The sequence below is a fragment of the Ursus maritimus genome, unplaced genomic scaffold (genome assembly GCF_017311325.1).
Source record: "Ursus maritimus isolate PB19 unplaced genomic scaffold, ASM1731132v1 scaffold_1, whole genome shotgun sequence".
NCBI lineage: Eukaryota > Metazoa > Chordata > Mammalia > Carnivora > Ursidae > Ursus > Ursus maritimus.
This window is the reverse complement of record NW_024423343.1, coordinates 51,618,591-51,631,349: the sequence shown is the minus strand read 5'-3', so window position 1 is coordinate 51,631,349 and position 12,759 is coordinate 51,618,591.

The window sequence follows — 12,759 nt, the reverse complement described above, 5'->3', positions numbered from 1 at the left end:
CAACCTAGCCATGGTCCCATTGCCATTAAGGTGCAGTATGGAGACAACCCAGCGGCATGAGAAAAACCAAAGCTCTCTTAACCCCTTTGCTGTAGGACACAGCCCTGTTATGGGGGAGACGGCTAGATGTTCTTGGAATGGTAGGTGTAGATGGGAAAGCAGTGGAAGATAAGATTAGTCAGGTCATTTGGGGCTGAATTATGCAAGATTTTAAATGCAAAGGAACTCTGGAAGGTCTACCTTGACCACTCTTGAAAAAAAAAATCAGTTAATCTGCTTCTGTGTTAAGAACTTTATCATATGGAACACATGTCTCATCGCCTGCTGATTTATTTAAATCAGGCAGATGATCAGTAAAGCACTTGGAATAGTGCCAAGGTCCATAGTAAACATGTTACAGATAGTAGCTGTTTTCCTTATTACACTGTGGAAGTATTCTTATCTGACCTCCAGTTAATACACTCACCAGATTAACCAACACTCTCTCTCTTGTAAAGCATTTTGACTGCTCCTCATGAAATGCCATGGCTATGCCAATGCAGGTCAGCTCTCACCAGGTGTCCTAATGTGTTTTATTCTTCCCTAAGATAAGATGTGCTTATTCCCAAACCTGTTTGTTAGTTATGGTTGTTATTTCCATCATGTAAGCTGAGTGAATTATTATGTAAACCAGTGAAACATGAATGTGGGGAGAAAGAGATACCTCTATATTAGCCTAGTTGAATGCTTTGGGTGTAGTTGATAAAGGCAAGTTGTTAAAAAAAAATTAAGTCAAATTTGTTGTGGGCAAGAAAATGTGAAAGATAACAAATTCTTATAAAAACCTGGAAATACTCTGCCGTCAGATTTCTTCCTAAAGAGTTTATACTTCTTGCCTAACTTTAAAAGCACATTGGATCATGGGAATCTTTTATGATATGGAACTTGAGTAAATACAAAATTAACCTGAACCTCCTATAAAAAGAAAAAGACAAGGTAATTTGGTATGCAGTTTGTATAATAAATATAGAATATATAGATAGCATTTTTGTTGCTCTTGCTTACTTAAAAATTGCTATGACATATGCCCTATATATCCTGTTTTTGGTTTACATTTCTGAAAATAGGAAATAAGAGATGAAATATTTTGCTTTTATTTATGATGGTGACCTTTTTATAAAGTATCTCAGTCAACTCCTGAGGGGAGATGAGTGCCCTGTGGTTGAGATAGAGTCTTCTATTCAATGCAGGGTTTCAAATTTAAAAGTTTTCTGGTTTAGAAACTATAAATTATTTATGCAGTATCAAGCTTTTTAAGCCCTGTTTATGACAGGTTGGGATTTTGCCAATCTCGGTTGAAACAGTCTAAATAATTTATCTTGTGTTCCTTCAATGTACAATACATTCTGAAGCCCAAGAAATGTTAAATAAGTTTTATTTTCTTCTCTGCTATGCTGAGGTCAGGAAGCTTAAGCTCTTAGACATTCTTTGAACACTTTTTGGTCCCATGTCTTGTCTCAGTGTGCTAGGTTTTTTGTTTTTTTTTTTAACTTTCATATTGTGCTTTTCTTTTATGTGACATTTCCACTTCATTGAACTTCTTTTTAAAGGAATTCTTTAACTCCCATTAATTATCTCTTCTGAATTTCTATACATTGTAATTTCAGTCATAAATAAGAGAATATCTTTGTAAGTAAATAATTCAATTATTTTTAGATCCCAGTATCTTCTAGGAATACGAACAATGAATTAGTCTGATTTGATTTTACCGAAATGTGTGAAACAATGATAAACATCAAAGGAGTTCAAGGTTTAGTTAAACAGCTAAAATTTAGGCATTTATTTGATTTTATTTTCAATATATGAGCCAATGAGATAATGCAAATACAGGTTTTTTTTTCTTTCTTCATTCAACAGTGTTTTCAGGATTTAGTCATGATATATAAGTAGGTTCTTTTATAATTTCACAAGCTATGTAATGATATACCACAATCTGTTTATTCTGTGGTTGGTGGATATTTATGTTGTTTCCAGTTTGGTTTTTTTTGCCACTTAAACAATGTGCATATTTATGCAATGCTGATTCTCCCAGGTAAACTCATAGAAATGAAACTGCTGGGCCAGACATTATATGTATCTCTAATTTTTATTTTAAAAATGTTTTTATTAGGGTATAATTGACATATAACATTATGTTAATCTCAAGTATACAATGCAGTGATACAATGTTTGTATGTATTGTGAAATGATCATCACAGTTGATCATGACAGCTAACATCTGTCACCATACACAGTTACATACTTTTTTTTCTTGTGATGAGAACTTTTAAGATCTACTCTCTTAGCAGCTTTGAGATGTGCAATACAATATTATTAACTATAGATCATGCTGTACATTACATCCCTATGACTTACTTATTTTATAACTGGAAGTTTGTACTTTTTGACCCCCTTCACCCATTTCACTAACCCCCACCCCCAGCCTCTGGTAACCACCAATCTGTTCTCTGTTATCTATGAGTTCCTGTGTGTATGTGGTTTTGTTTTGTTTTGTTTTGTAAGATTTTACACATAAGTGAGATCATTTGATATTTGTCTTTCTCTGTCAGACTCACTAACTTACTTCACTTAGCATAATGCCCTCAGGATCCATTCATGTTGTCACAAATGGCAAGATTTTTTTTTTTTTTTGGTTGAATAATATTACACACACACACACACACACACACACACACACACACACGTGCCCCCCCAATTCCTTATCCATTCAACTGTTGGTGGACACTTAGGTTGTTTCCATGTCTTGGGTGTTGTAAATAATGCTGCAGTGAATATGCAGTATCTTTTTGAGTTAGTGTTTTTGTTTTCTTTAGTGGAATTGTTAGATCATATGGTAGCTCAATTTTTAACTTTTTGTGGAGCCTCCATTTTTTAGAGTGGTTGCACTGATTCCAGAGACTTCTGGGATAGAGGGAGATGCAATTTGCCACCCAAATGAATATGAGATTGTATAAGTTTTTGGAGTTGCTCAAGCTCTCTTGCTTATATCACGGAGGAGCCTATCTGCAAACAGACCAGGAAATACAGTTGAAATATGCCAGGTCCTGGTGACACAGTTTGAGCTTATGCATCAAGATAAACCTTTCCTAGAAATTTCAGTTTCATTATCGTTAAATTCTTTTTTGCTTAGGCCATTTTGAATTATGTTTACTCTCACTTGCAAGGAAAAAGTTCTAAGTATGAAAGTTACACACAAAGAACAATAAACCAACTTAGATATTGCAGTATGCAGCTGGATTCAATATAATGACAAAAATGCTTTTCTTTATGGATCATTGATTAATAGATATGAAACTTTATGTCCACTGCCAAACCCAAAGCAATTCTGATTACACACACCTACCTGTTCACTAAATGGGAACGATAGTTTGAACTGTCTATTATATTCAATTTAACGCTATTGTTTAAAATATTTTTAAAAGATAAACCAGTTTTGTGTGACTAGGTTTTAGTATTTCACCTAAAATTGTATTTATTGGTTCCCAATTTAATTCTTATGAGAGATTGGAGCCCTTTGGAAAATTGATGAATACTGTGCACTCAATATTGAGAAAAATGCTTATAATCACAAAATACAGTGTTAGGAGGTGCATGACTCTTCTGAAGCCTGTACATAGACTTCTGATTAAGGGCCCCAGCCATACGGTCAGAAAATGAGCTACTGAAATTTTTTCTTTTGGGGATTTTTTGAACTATTTTACTATCTTCTATATGATCAAATTTTAGACATGTCTTAAGGATGCTTGAGAATAATGTATTCTTTATATGATTTCTTTATATAGGATATTGTATCCTAAATCATTCAATCTTATTAATAGGATTCAAGTTCAATAATTTGTAAATATCTGTTTTTTAATTTTTTGTATTTATAATAATTATATATTTTGATATTCAGTAATAATGATTCACAACTGTTATGTATTTCTTATTGATTTATCTTTTCTAAAAAATAAAGAGTCCATTGAAGCTTTGAGTCTTTAATTACATATTAATAATGCAACCACCTATTTATTTTTGCTTCTATTTGCCTAATAATTTTCTCATTATTTTATTTTGGACAGTTCTCTATCATGTCATTTTAGATGTTTCTTGTTAGCCACATGTAGTTGAAATTTGTTTTGAACTTAATGAGAGCATTTTCTTTTTACCTGAGGGATTAACTCTTTTTTTTTTTTTTTTGGTACGAACAATATGCTGATGCTGTCGTCTCATTTTTATGTTCCTTTTGGCTTTATCTTCTCTCTTTATAAAGACTATTTTTTTTTTTTTTGGCTTTATCTTCTGTTGTAGGAATACTGTTTTTAAAAAGTTGATGAATTATTTGGGTGTAACAAACCACCTGAAAATTAAGTGGCTTAAAACAACATTTATTTAACTCAAATTCTGTGGGTCAGTAATTTAGAGTGAATTTTGATGGCTCCCTTAGACTTCACGCATTCACACTGTGGTTCTTCTGAGGATTTTCAGGGAGTTACCTGTTGTGATAAAAGAGGCAACAGGGCCACAGTGTCATCAAGCGGGCTTGTATTCAGGGTGATGTGGCGGGATTAAAAAAAGAAAGGACATCTAAAGGGTGGGGCCAAGGATCATAAAGAACAATTTATTGGGAAGCTACTTCCACGAATCAGAAGTGAGACTTAATTGAGGAACATTTCTTACCTCTTGAGTAGGGGATCCTAGAAATAGTTGTTGGGCTGGATTTCAGAATTTCTGCACACTATAACTGTTATGTATCTTTGATCCTTCTCTCTCTCTCTTTTTTTTAATGGGAGTGTCTGTTGTGGGTTATCCTGCTCTGTTTCACAAGATATTGTAGGTTGTTGTATAGGGGGTAGATAACTTGTCTTTTTAGATCAGAGGTCTCTAGGTCAAGAAGAACTGCACGTAGACCAGATGTAGATCTTAAAATTCTGAGCTTTAACCACAATGCAGTGATTAGATTAGAATTTGGGTTGTATGGGGGGGAAGTGAGTGTATTTTGCCTATTGGAGGGATGTGTATAATCGTGGCCAGATATCAGGGTGTGCTAGATTGTTTGCAGAATTGGCCACAATTATTTCTCTTTCATCTTCATGGCCCTTTGCAATGTAATTTTGCAGAATTTCCCATCAGAAGTTAGAGTCATTCTTTCTATCCCTCAAGTCTGGGCTGGCCTTATAATTTGCTTTGACCAGCAAAATGCAAAGTTTAGTAATCATGTTCTGGGCCTAGACCTGAGGAGGCCTTGTATGCTTCCCATTGCTTTCTTAAAAACTTCCTCCTATTGCCATGTGAGAAAGCGTAGGCTATCATGCTGGAACATCTGTGACGATATGGAGCAAACATGGGCTGTCCCAGCGGAAACTATCCTAACCTAGTTAGTTCCCAGGCCACCTGACAGCTGATCGCAGATGGATTAGTGATGCTAGCTGAGAAGAGAACAACTGGCTGGCTGGACTAAATTGCTTACCCACAGAATCATGAGCTAAATGTTGTTCTTTTAGCTCAATGAGCTTTAGAGTGGTTTGTTATACAGTAAAATTGAATTGATAAATTCTTCTACTGGTTCTCTTTCACTTTTTCAAAGACCTTCTAGATTACAATGTCTTCATCAAATTCAGTAAAAATGAAATTACATTTGAAACTCTTGCTATGAATGAACAATGAAGAATTCACACACATTTATTTTTAGTATCAGTTGAATATTAACATATTATTATTTCGATTTCATCCCATTTATTTAACTGATAAAAATGTTTCCCCACAAACCTTTTGTATCCCACTGTTCTTATTATCAAATAAACTTTTTTTTTAATTGAGTATTTATTCAGTTGGGTAAAGTTTATCTCTGCATATTTTTTTAAGTGAAGAGTTAATGGGTTGTTTATTTTCATAGCCCCTTTATGTCTTAGGATGCCTTCCAGGAGCTTATGCACACAAACAATCTTTACGACGTAGTCACTTTTTCTTCAAAACTCTGTAGATATTGCTTCACTCTTCTAGTGGCCAGTGTCTGAGAGGAGAATGAGTTCTATTCATTTTTAAAAATTTGATTCCATGTATTTTTCCTGAATATTTGTTGGCTCTCTCCCCTTCATCCCTGAAATGATTTTTTCCCAGTGATTGCTAAGCGTGGGTCTCTATTTATCAGTGTTGTATACAACATCCTGAGCTTTTTTGAACTACAGCTCAGATCTTTTTTTATTGTTCAGGAAAATGTTCTTCCCTTCATTGATTATTGCTTTGACTCCATTTGTTCTCATTTGTCCTTGAAAATACCTATTTTTTTTAAGTTGGATATTTTGTCGGTTATCCTTGCTTTAATAATTTTCCTATTTTTGCACCTATTTTTCTCAATCTTGGATGGATTCTTTGGTTTTTCTTCTAAATCAATAATTCCATTTTTGGTATATTTCATAGTCAAGGAGTCAGGAGTCCAGGCATGACTTAGCTATGTCCTTCATCTCAGAGTTTCTTGTAAGGGTGAAATTGAGATGTCAGCTCGAGCTGCATTCTCATCTGAGCTCTCAACCAAAGGAGAATCTGCCTCCAAGATTACTTGTGTGGTTATTTGGTAGGATTTAGTTCCTCAAAGGCTGGATGCCTCCCTCAGTTCCATGTGATGGGGGAACCACAACACGATAGCTGTGTTCCCTCAAAGCAAATGAGAAAAAGATAGCTTGAGTGACCTAGATGGAGCCAAAGTCTCTTCATAACCTAATCTAGGAAGTGACCTTTTATCACTTTTATTGTATTCTGTTTGTTTAAAGTGAGTCATTAAGTCCAGTGTACACTCAAGGGGGTGGAATCACACAGAAGATTACAATACCAAGAGGGAGGGATCATTGTGGACCATCTTGGAGGCTGCCTGTCACAGGAATTTTGCTTAGCCACACAGTATTACCCCCTCTGTCTTCTCTGCCTTCCATATTTAGTCAGATATAACCTTATTTCTAGGGTTTCTGTTGGTTAATATTGGGAATTTTTAATAATCTCAAAACTTTGTTTTGTAGTCTATTATCTTGAAGCAATTTCTCTTTCCTTTGTGCTGTTTAATGTAAAGACAGCTGGGTTTCAACACCTACATTGGGTCTCTTCTTCTGTCTCCACATCTCAAACTGTCAGTATTAAATTACAGTATAAACATTGTCAGGATTCATAGGATTTATGCTCTGTTCTAGAATTAAAATGATATCTTCTGTGATTTATCAGTGGGTTGATTCTGTGAAATAAAAATCTATAAAGAGATAATTATATCACCAACACGTAATATTATACACTGAAGAAACTACTCTGGGAAATTGTATTATTTCTTAAATAACTTTTATTCCTCTATCTTCTCCTCCCCCTTCCCCTCATCTCCCCACCCTTCCCCGCCTTTCCTCTCCTCTCCTCTCCTCTTTTCTTTATTCTCTCTTCTCTTATTTCTCTCTCTTTCTGACTCCTATTATTTGGGTGTTGGAACTCCTGGGACTTGTTTATATCTCCTATCATTTCTCTCTTATTTTCTACCTTTGGGATTTTGTTTTGTCTTTGCTCTTTATTGTGGGAGATTTTCTAAACCTTTTCTCTCAACCTTTGTCATGCATTTTAGCAATCTGTACTTTCATTTCTGAGATTTCTTTCCTACCCCATGTACCTATTTGATAAAAATATATAAAATAAATAGTTGAAAAATACAAGCCTACTAAATTCCTGTGACTTATTCAGTTTAATCAGATAGTGAAAAAGATACAGGAAAAATGTACACATTTTATGTCATGTTCTTTTATATACTTGAATAATTCCACCAATATTTAAAATGTAAAGCTCACTTTCATTTTCTAAAGGAGTGATTTAGAGGTTCAGAGCTTTTGACTGCTTTTCTTTACAAATTCACCCTGGCTGGAATTATCACCTCCATTCTTATAACTATGGAATGAATCTATAACTTTGCCTTTATCTTCTAGTCTGGCTCTAGTTTTGCATTCCAGCAACCTGCAGCATATTTTCTGTTGCCTATCTTGTTATTTAAAATTGACATGCCCCCAAGCAAGACTCATCATCTTGGCACCACCATTCTTCCTGTCATATTAGCTCAAAACCTTATGAAGTCAGTATAATTTTCAAAGAGTGAAAATTCAGATGTGTAAAATGTAACATTCTTTATTTTCCTATAATGAAAATGTAATTATATTTTCACCTCATGCATTATTCCTTCTCATAGTAACAAAGCAACCCATTTACTTCTAGGAAAACTCAATCACTTTAATGATTTCTTAATTGTTAAACTCAATCAAATTCAGTGATCTCACAGACCTGCATATTTAATGTTTATTTTATACACTTATCTACATATTTATATTATATTTTTACATATTTGGTGTTTCCTACTCCTTTTCCCTTCACTTCAGAGGATCCATTATTGGTGGGAGGGGTCTCTGCTTCAGTCTTGATCTGCCCCAAGCTGCCATTGGCTGAGATTTGTAATTTTCTTGACATCAGCTTTGGTTATCAACATCAGTTACTTCTTTTGCTGAGATGTTTCTGGGGGTACCACCACAGTGTGTGAACTAAGAGTCCAGTGTCACTTTCTGCTGCCATATTTTTTTATCACCCTATCTGACACCCCTTTGGGCCAGCAACTCTCAAATAACTTCAGTATCTTGAGGACCCCTCTGTAGGGCTGTCGCGATCTAGGAGCATCACCAAGACTTGTGTGCCTGAGATATCACAAGCCTTGATGCATCATGGGGGGGGCAAAAAGGAGGGTACCCCTCCAATCTATCCTTTGGTCCCTAAGAATAAAGGAGGGGCTTGTACATCTTTCTGACTCTTTTTGACCCACAGAACTTAGGAATGTGGAAGAGGCAGAGAAATGGGGGTGGACAGTGTCCCAAGTCCATACTCTGAGTATCTAAGCCTTTTTCTTCCCACCTGATTTTTTTCTTCCTTTCCAGGGAGAGTATACATGGAGGGAGGGCAAAAAAAAACTTTCTTAACAATTTTCTTTGAGAATCTTTGATGTTATATTCACAATGCAACTTTATTATTATTATTATTAATCATTTAAAGGAAAGGATTTGGTGTCTTTTTTCTCTTATACTACTTTGACATCTTAAACAGAACAAAATCTAACTCATGTCCCCCAGACCATTTTAAAGTGGGCTGGGGGTTAATGTACATGTGGAAAAAACATCAGTTTGTACTTCCCATTGCCTATTAAATTGGATTTATCTTTAATTCCTTCCTCTTTTTGGCTTGTATATCCAAGATCCAAGACCTGTCTTTTCTTTAAAATACACTTCCTGATTTGTGCCTTCCTTTCAATTCTGACAGGTCGTGCCCTAGCGAAGACCCTATCAAATACCAGGATTACTGAGATGGCCTCTCAGCAGACCTCAATAACTCAAGTCTCTTGCAGTTTGAATCTATCTTTTGTATTGTTGCTGGAATGGTTTTCTTTAATCACCACTTTTATAATTTCATCCTTTATTAAAAAATCTACAGTGGTTACCCACTAGGTCAGGTTCCAAATAGTTTATTTGACTTCTGGCCCAACTGTAATAGGGAGTCACTTTATCTATAAAACCTTGTTTTCCCTAGTCTTGGCAAGAAATTTTCAAGTTGGTTTCCTTGTTTTCCTTCATTAGTCATCCTAATTTTTACCTTTTAACTTACTCTACATCTCCTTCCAGTCATATCAGCCCACTTTTATTTCTTGTTTCCCCAATTTTAATCATCTTTTCAAGACCCAGTTCAAGCCTCACCGCTTTCCTGATGTGTCTTCCCCAATCAGAAACGATTCACACTGCTCTCTCTTGCCGTGGTTCCCACAGTTTCCTGAAGATTAGAATCACCTGGAGGTGGGAGAGGTTTTTACAAATTCCGATGCCCAGGTTACACTCCATACCAAATGAACTAGAATGGGTAGGGGTGGGAGCCAGCCCTCAGTGTATTTTAGACTCCCAGTGATTTCCATGTGCAGTAAAATTTTGGGAACCACTGCTTTTGGTTTGCTCTAATGTGCGTCAGCTGCACCTTAACTTTGTATTTGGCTATATTTGGTCTAATGTTGTTCTCCAGTTGTTATTATTATCATCTGTTGTTGTTGTTATTATTATTACTGTCTGTTTTCCACGTAGAATGTAATATGCCAATGGAAGGCAAACACGTTTTATGCCGATTAAAGGATAGATGCTTGTTGGTGCTCCACCCAGATCCTCTTGTACGTCTTTCACCTATCTGTTGGCCCCTCCTGCAGCCTTGGCATGGATTTAATTTCAATGGCCAGCACCTGGCCTTTTTTGCCAGGCCAGCCTCAGGCTCCTTATCTCATGAGTCATGTGCTTGGGAATATGTAAGACCAGCTCCTTTGCTTTGTTTGGATAAATGTCAGAGTCTCCTGCAGGATTAAGGGTACCCTCCATGGGACTTAGTCTGAAACACATCCTTACATGGCTTCTCGCTGTTCTGCTTTCCCTTCTCCCTTAATGATTTCTCTTGGGAGCTCCTTCTTAATAAATCACTTGCTCATGAATCTTCATCTCATAGTCTGCCTCTTGGGAACCCAACCTAAGATACTTATCTTTCGTTCGAAGCAGAGTGCTAGGCACATATAAAATTCAATGAAGATTTATTAGAACAGGGATTCTTGATATATGAAATAGAAACACAATTTAATAAAACCTTAGTTGAAGGTACTGAAATATAATATTCAGGGGTTCTCTATAGAGTTACATATACTTTCTTAAATGTAATTTTAAAAATCTTGGACATATTGAAATCTCACTTGAGGTAGGAAATATAGGCTAGGTAAAATTTTATTAACAATATTTATAAAAATACTTGAGGAAGAGTTTGGGACCATGCAGTGTAGTATCAAGGCAACTGTATGTTACTGTTTTATCACAGAATGGGAGACCCTGCATTTAATTGCATATGACACATGTTGAGAGGAATTTTTTTCCTTTTGACTTGGGCCAAAGAATTTGCATCTCTAGCAGGTTCCCAGTTTGGCATCATAATATTGGAGTCAGAGGAGAGGGGTCAGGCTAGACCCCTGTGCATCACGTTTCACTAGCTTAGAGTAGGTAAAATTTTGTTTTTGTTTTTTTTTTGAATAATGAAGATGATCAAATATTGACAGAACCTGCCTGAGATATTCAGAGGCAGGAAAGCAGCAACCAATCACATTTGGAGCAATGATTAGAAAAAAAGAAAATTGCACCTTGTTAATGTTTAACTGAATGTTCAGCGAATGGTTACCCTTAAACTATCAGCTCACCTAGAACAGTGTTCTAGCCAATGAAGCAGAATTTTAACATCTTGAATTTAAAAATTTTTCTCCTTCCTTATCTCTTCTCGGGGTAGCAGCAAGTGATTTAGCATCTCTCTTTTCCTTCTTACTCTGTCTCTTCCTGGGGTCCATTATATAGACTCGAGAATGCAGTTTATCCAACTGTTTAATAAGGTATGTGGTTATGTGACTGCATTACTGCGGTATACGTGTATGTATATAATCATGAATTTTACAAGTTATGCTGAACTTGAGCTTATTTTCACAATTATTTATCAGTTATTATGAGGAAGTTTCAGGCATTAGCATATAAAGACAACACATGTGCATAATGTTTGACATAATTTCCCCGTTTTCACTACCTATTCTTACCAGTGTATTCTGGAAAAGCTATTTGTACACATTTCTCTGTATATGCAGGTTTCTCAGCTAATGGCTTTGCTCTGTTTTCGTGGAACACATTATGCATGATTGCAAATGTCTTTCACATAGCCACAATTTACTGTTTTTGTTTACTTGCCCTCCTGGGTTGTATCACAATTAGCAAATGATGAGGCCCTCTTCCTGTCAAAAAGTAAACCACTACCATTTTAGGCTGTTTGGTGTAAAACAAGGTTCCACTAGATGGCGCTATTGGCATGCAAACCAATACATCTCTATAAAACCCTCAGTTTGAAATCTATTGTAGCCTGTCATTTTGGCTTGCGAATCAGGTCTGCTCCCTGCTAAACTAAATGGATTGGGATGATTTGATATTTGGGTAAGAGACCATGCATTCCCAGAGGTCCTTAGAGGACATAGGTCAAACAGTGAGGAAGGCTTTTTTGGTCCAATCTTCGTCTAGACCACTTCTTTGCTGGTATTTTTGGTTCCTTTATGCTAGTCCACTGATATCTACAAACAATCCCAAAGTGACGTCATCTTTTGACCCTGGCCACTGTGCAGTCTATGGATGCTTCACCCAGTCTTGTCTCAGCTAACTGAGGGGAGTGATGGGTCTATTAGATTATGAACTGTTAACAGTTAACATTTTTTACAGTTTGTCCAGTGGTCCCCAAAGGTGCAGTCATTGTACCAGCAACATCACCTGGGACTTTGTTAGGAATGCAGATCCTTAGGCCCAAATCCAATCTGCTGAATCCGAAACTCAGGGTGGGGCCCAGCAATCTGGATTTTCACAAGGCCACCAGGTCATTCTAATGCACATTGAACTTGAGAACTGCTGTATTAAATCCTTCCAGGTAACAAAACTCTTAAACCCATTTGAGCTAACCTGTCTCCTGAAAGTCCTTAAAAACTAACTTTGAAGGCAGACAGGTGGATGAAAAATGTTTGAAGGTGAGTGAGGGTGTGTTCCACCCTACCTACAGAGAGTGCTAGCTCTCCCGTCCCTTCGGGTTCTGCCCATCACCACAAAGCCCCCAGCACCAAAGAGGGGCAATATTTAAGCTTCTATGTCTAGT